The sequence below is a fragment of the Rattus norvegicus genome, chromosome 8 (assembly GCF_036323735.1).
Source record: "Rattus norvegicus strain BN/NHsdMcwi chromosome 8, GRCr8, whole genome shotgun sequence".
Classification (NCBI taxonomy): Eukaryota; Metazoa; Chordata; class Mammalia; order Rodentia; family Muridae; genus Rattus; species Rattus norvegicus.
In genome coordinates, this window is record NC_086026.1 from 110717187 (window position 1) to 110723186 (window position 6000).

The window sequence follows — 6000 nt, forward strand, 5'->3', positions numbered from 1 at the left end:
ATATTCACAGTGGTATTTACAGTGAATTGGAAACATTTACATGCCCACCAATAGGAGAATGGATAAATAATCTATACTGTAGCCATGCAATGAAAGGCCATATACATCAAAATGGATAATCCCCAAGGGACTGTTAAGAGAACAGAGTACAGTGTGCTACCATTTGTGTAAACAACATACCTATCCAAAAAAAAAAAAAAAAAGTTCAGAATAGTAAACAAAACTATTAGCAGGTTATTTACTCAGGAGGCATGGAGGAAAATGTTGGCTGGAGTAGACAATATTGTTGAATATACCTGGAGAAGGGCCTGTTTTAAGTTCCTTGCATGGCCTCTGGTGAGTAGGCTGGACTGAGATGTTGGTAGCAGACAGCCTCTGCCTGCCTCCCTACCTCTATCATTCTGCCTCCCAGATCCTTAAGTTCCAACCACACTAGCTTCTGGGGTTCTGGGGTTGGGGGGACCTATTCTTTTTCACCTTACAGCTTACAGTTCTTCCTTCTGTGTGGAATATTGTTCCCTAAGCTTTACTTACCAATTCCATGTTTATCCTTCTGACTCTGTCTCACACGTTCTTTTCCCAAAGCAATACCCCTCAGTTTCTGGACTAGGTCAAGATGAGCATTTTAGGTACTCAGGGAAACCTGTACTTCTCCTCTCGGAACTTAGCACTGTTGTAAGGACCTAACTGTGTAATCACATATGTTCATGCCAGTTACCTCTTTGGATGACAAGAAACAGAAGTGCAGAGATCATACCATGTGCTTTTGCCTTTGTATTCTTAGACCTAACCTACCATATGGTTTGCAAAGCAGGCTGTCACATATTAAATAAATGACTTCTCTGGCCCTTAGGTTTAGGAAAGCAGACAAAGTCAATATAGAACCAAACAAGGGCAGTCAATTTAAAACAGTGGTTTTCAACTAGGGATAGCTTGGTCCTGGGACTACCTAGCAATGTCTAAAAGCAGTTTTTTTTTTTTTTTATGATTCATTTATTATATATAAGTACACTGTAGCTGTCTTCAGACACACCAGAAGAGGGCATCTGATCCCATTACAGATGGTTGTGAGCTACCATGTAGTTGTGGGATTTGAACTCAGGACCTCTGGAAGAGCAGTCTGTGCTCTTAACCACTGAGCCATCTCTCCAGCCCCCTAAAAGCAGTTTTGATTGTCGTTAGGTAGTGTACTAACAGCTTAGATTGTAAGTCGGGAATGTGGCTAACATCCTCTACTGCACAGGACAGGCTGCCATGACAAAGTATTATCTGAACGAAAATGTCAATGGCATCACATATGAGAAACCCTGATTGAGAGGATGATAATATTCAAAAGGGAAATCAATTCTACCCCTTCCTTACTCGGATGGGTTTTGTTGTGGTTATTCGGTTGAGGTGCAGGGGCAGAGTTAAGAGGATGTCAAGAAGAGTTTCAGAGATGTAAAACTTGAGTTGCTTGTTGAAAGGTGACAGAGGCCAGACCAGCTGGAACCGAAAGGAGTCGCTAACGAGTTTAAGTTATTACCTTCAAATATTCTGTACTCCATAACTGCTCAAGGAAAATTTCTTTTCTCTGAGGATACTTGGCTTTAGCCAACCCTTAAGGCCAGACTAACTCAGACCAAGATAACGTCAGATAGTCACTATGCAGAATGCTAAGCTATTTTTTAACATATGCAAATCTTATATGAAGGTAAAGCATTGGTTGCTATTATTCAGACTGTTGGTGTATAAAGCGACTGTCGAACCCAACAACTATATTGACCTTGGTATAGACTTTTCCAAAGCTTTCTATATAAACAAAATAAACAAACCCCAAACCCCAAAAGACCCTCATAACTTTGTATTCCTGACTTGGCCTTTCCAGGTTGTGTAAAAGATCATGCTTTTTCCTCCACGATTATGCCTTAAGTTTTGTCAGAAATGGTGAGACAGCCTTTTGAGTGCAGTAAATGTGAATAAATTGCGTGCAAATCAGGAGCCATCTACAGATTTTTAAGAAAGCTTTCAGTAATCGTCATGGAGACCAGTGAAAGAAACTGAGATAATTTTTACCGATGCCAAGGAAAGCCCTGTGTTTACTACAACACGAGTCTGCTGCCTGCTAAGCTGGACGTCCATGCTCTGACCTAGTATGGCAATTCTTAGGGTCCCTGTGCCTGATGCTCTGTTTACAAGAAACTGAGGCCAGACACTAAGGAAGAACAAAGAAAAATGCCTGGCACCAAAGAGGCGGGGGACGTTTTGTACATAAATGAAGACCCGTGGAGGAACTCTTCTCAGATTTTGAAAGGCAGTACAAATCATCCTCTCCGCTTACGTGTTCAAGCATTTATTCTGTGTTCTCAAACTATTTTCTACAAAGAAAATACCTTATAATTTACAAACAGCAATTTGTCCTCCCCCTATGCATCTGCAGACCATCAAGCGGGATAAAATTTCCCTAGGCTTTATCAAGAGTGGGAGGAATGGAAATAATCTGAACACAACACAGTTCCGATGCAACATCAACTCCAAGCCCGGCCAGCTGGTTTCCATCGAGCGGTCCCCAAGGAGAACGCCCCTCCGAGCCTGCAGCGGGGCCGGCGCGACCGTGACACCCGCCGAGGTGCTCGCAGCTCAGCCACTCCGCCGCCTTCTACCTTTGTTTCAGGTGCCCCTGCTCCCAGAGTGCTGGGATCCCGCCCTCAGCCCCGAACTGGTGACACATCCTTCTTTGGCCAAGTCGGGCCGAGGCCGGGCAGGGGGCGGGGAAGGAAAATAAAGCCTCAGCGCCTAACGACGTGACTCTCAGTTCTTCCAGAACCTTGGCATTTGCTGCCCTGCCAAGCTTTCCTGTTAACAAGTTCCCGGCCCGGGCGTCCCGCGAGGTGGGAGGCGCCGGCCATCCGCCCCCCTGGCCTCCTCGGCGGAGCTCCCAGGCCACCGTTCTCCACCGCCGCCAACCCCTAGAGTCCTCAGGCGTGCATTCGCTCCACCAGGAGTCCCTGCACCGCGCGCGGCCCCTGCGGCCAGGCCAGTCCCCGCCCCCGGCCCCGCCCGCCCCGGCCTTCGTGTACCGCCCCTCGGCCTCGCCAGCCCGCGGAGGGCCGGGGGCGCACAAGGAGAACCGGTCTAAGGCCCCAGTCTGTGCGCCTACCTCAGTGCCCGCTGCTCCTCCTCCCGAGGCTGCCTCGGCTCGCAGGCGACGCGCACACGCCACCCCGGCTTCCCGCAGCGCGGGGTCTGGGCTGCTTACGCCGCGCGTGAGGAGCCGAGGCCTGAGCGCGCCCCGCCCAGCCGCCCAGCAGCCTAGCAGCCCGCCAGCGCCTCAGCCCCGCCCACCAGCTTCTCAGTCCCCGCCCACCAGCGCTTCAGCCCCCGCCCACCAGGCCCGCCCCTCTTGGACCCAACCCCGCCCACCTGGCAGCGCAGGATTCCTCCCCCCCCCCCCCTACGAAAGGGGGCCCTGAGGGGTGCCGCGAGAGCCGCCCTGGCCGTTGTGCATTACTTTGTGTAATGCAAAAAGGCTATTCGCACCATTTGGGGACTGAGTTTCCTGTTAAGAGTGTACGTTTTATGATGACCATCATTTTTATTATTACGCTTCTTACTGTCCTCCTTGATAGCTGTCCTGCTCTTCTGGGAGGCTATGTGACCCATCTGACTACAGTTTACACTCCTTAGTGTGGTTCGCACAAGTCAAGTTATGTGAGTTTTGAAAGAAGATTTTTTTTTTAATTTATTTATTTTTTAAGCGAATTGTTAAACAGAATAAAAAAACTGTTAAATAAACAAAGCTATGCAAAACAAATGCACAACTTAATGGATTATTCTGAAACATTTGCAATTTCGGTTCCCGAAGCTGTGACCCTAGCTAAAGTGATAAACGAGGTTTGCTTTTACTAAAAGTGGAAAAAATAAGTGAGCTGACTGGGCTAGGGACATAGCCCAGTTGGTATAGAAAACCGGGACAAAACCACATAAACTGGGAGAGGTAACATATGCCAGTAAAGCTCTGCAGACGGGGAGGAGGTCAGAGAACCAGAAGTTCAAAATATCTGAACTTTGGCCATATTGTTACTTTGAGGCCAACATGGGCTACATGAATAGCATGGCTCAACAATAAAAATAATGCATGTTCAATTCTTTATTAAAAATAATCAATCAATCATTATATGAAGCGTAACAAAGCAAGTCAGTCAGTCAGTCAGGAAAGGAATAATACGTGACATTTGACTCGTAGAGATGAAGAATCAGATGTAGATAAGACTTTAAAGAGCCCTGGATTAGGCAAACCGTGAGAACAGGCTCTGGGTTTATCTCTTCCTTTCTGTCAACATCTCTTAGCAAAACACCAGTTGCCTACATAGTGCCTTATGTGTACATGTGAAATCATACATTGTACATATACATTTACATATAGATGGTGCAACAAACAAAATGTATATAATTTTACATTCTGTAGCTATGTGTAAGCTCGATAATAAATATTTTTTTATTTTCAAAAGAAAAATGTATATAAAATTGCCCCAAACAGGCTTTACAGCCTGAATCCTTTCACCGAGTTAATCTGTTTAATATTATAATGTGGTCCTGTGGTGGTGTCTTGAAAAAAGAAAAACCATTACACACTCAACTTTATACTTTCCTGTTTTAAAATGCCTTCCCCATACCACATTGAATATCTTCTTTGCATCAGAACAATCCTGTGAAGAAGGGAGGGCTTCAAGACACAGAGGTGGCAAAGGTCACAGAACAGTTCTTGGCATTAAGGACAGGAAGTATGCAGTGAATCACAGCACTTCCACCCTCACTCCCTGCCTTTACCTTTGGACTCCGGCAGAGCCTTTGACCTGCATTTACTTATACAGTCTCACAGGAATGAGAAGGACTTAATCCCTCCTGGGTCTGGGTGGAGGCACATGCCTGCAGTTCTAGAAGATCAGAAGTTCAAGGATGGCCACGGTTCATAACAACTTTGAGGCTAGCCTGGGCTACATGAGAATCTTTCTCAATAAGTAAGGAGGTAAATAAATAAAATCACCATTCCACAAAAGGACACAATTCATGCCTGGAAATTTGATTCAATACAACAGAACTATTCCCTCTGTCATGGCTGTCTTAGTGAATTGCCAACTTATCACAATTTATTGGACTCCAGTCTCTATGGAAGGTATTATGGATAGAAAGAACAGATAGTCTTTCCTTATGATCAATAAATAAAAGAAATAGGGGCTAGAGAGGTGGCTCAGAGGTTAAGAACACTGACTGCTCTTCCAGAGGTCCTGAGTTCGATTCCCAGCAACCACATGGTGACTCACAAGCATCTGTCATGGAATCCAATGCCCTCTTCTGGTGTGTCTGAAGACAGCTACAGTGTACTCACATACATAAAATAAATAAATAAATCTTTAAAAAAAAGAAATAAAGAAATATTTGAGAATAAATGAATAATTCGTTTCAATAGAGGAATAGTCTTGAACAGAAGTCTATTGGGGAAGGGAGAGAAAGTTGTATACCTTTTCTCATGGAAGGGGCCGTCTGAACAATTTCATGATTGAAAAATATACAGCATGACTAATGTCAAGTATCAGAAGTTTTTGTTGCAAATATATGAAGCAAAAAATTCAGAAATAGAAAGAACAAGAAATGTTGTGACCCTTCTACTCGAGTTTATTACTCCTTGGCTAGTTTGTTCCATTTGTACTTTCTCTTTACTTCCCTGGGTTATTTTGAAGAAACTCATAATCAGAGTACAATTTCACCTGTAAATATTTCATTAGGCACCCATTAACTGGTAAGACCTACTTTAAAATACAATCACTAAATTATTAAGGAATCTATTTCAATTAATACGTTCTAAACATGTATAGCTTCTTAAATATGTGACACGGTTTTCAAAATTTCCACGAATGTTTTATAAGAGCCATGTCTACAAATGGAAGAAGACTCAAGCGAAGTCCTCACAATGCATCTGGCTATTCTTCCTCTTTACAAAAAATTAGAGATTTTTACTCC

General features: G+C 44.4%; 1 protein-coding gene across 1 annotated transcript in view; it reads right to left on the reverse strand.

Moving 5' to 3' along the window:
* Ppp2r3a (protein phosphatase 2, regulatory subunit B'', alpha) overlaps positions 1–3330 on the reverse strand; it is a 138038-nt gene extending 134708 nt beyond the window's left edge. Inside the window, exon 1 of the mRNA XM_006243633.5 lies at positions 3140–3330. The gene's annotated coding sequence lies outside the window, so the exon portion shown is untranslated. The remainder of the gene's footprint in view (positions 1–3139) is intronic.
* Positions 3331–6000: the final 2670 nt, after the last annotated feature.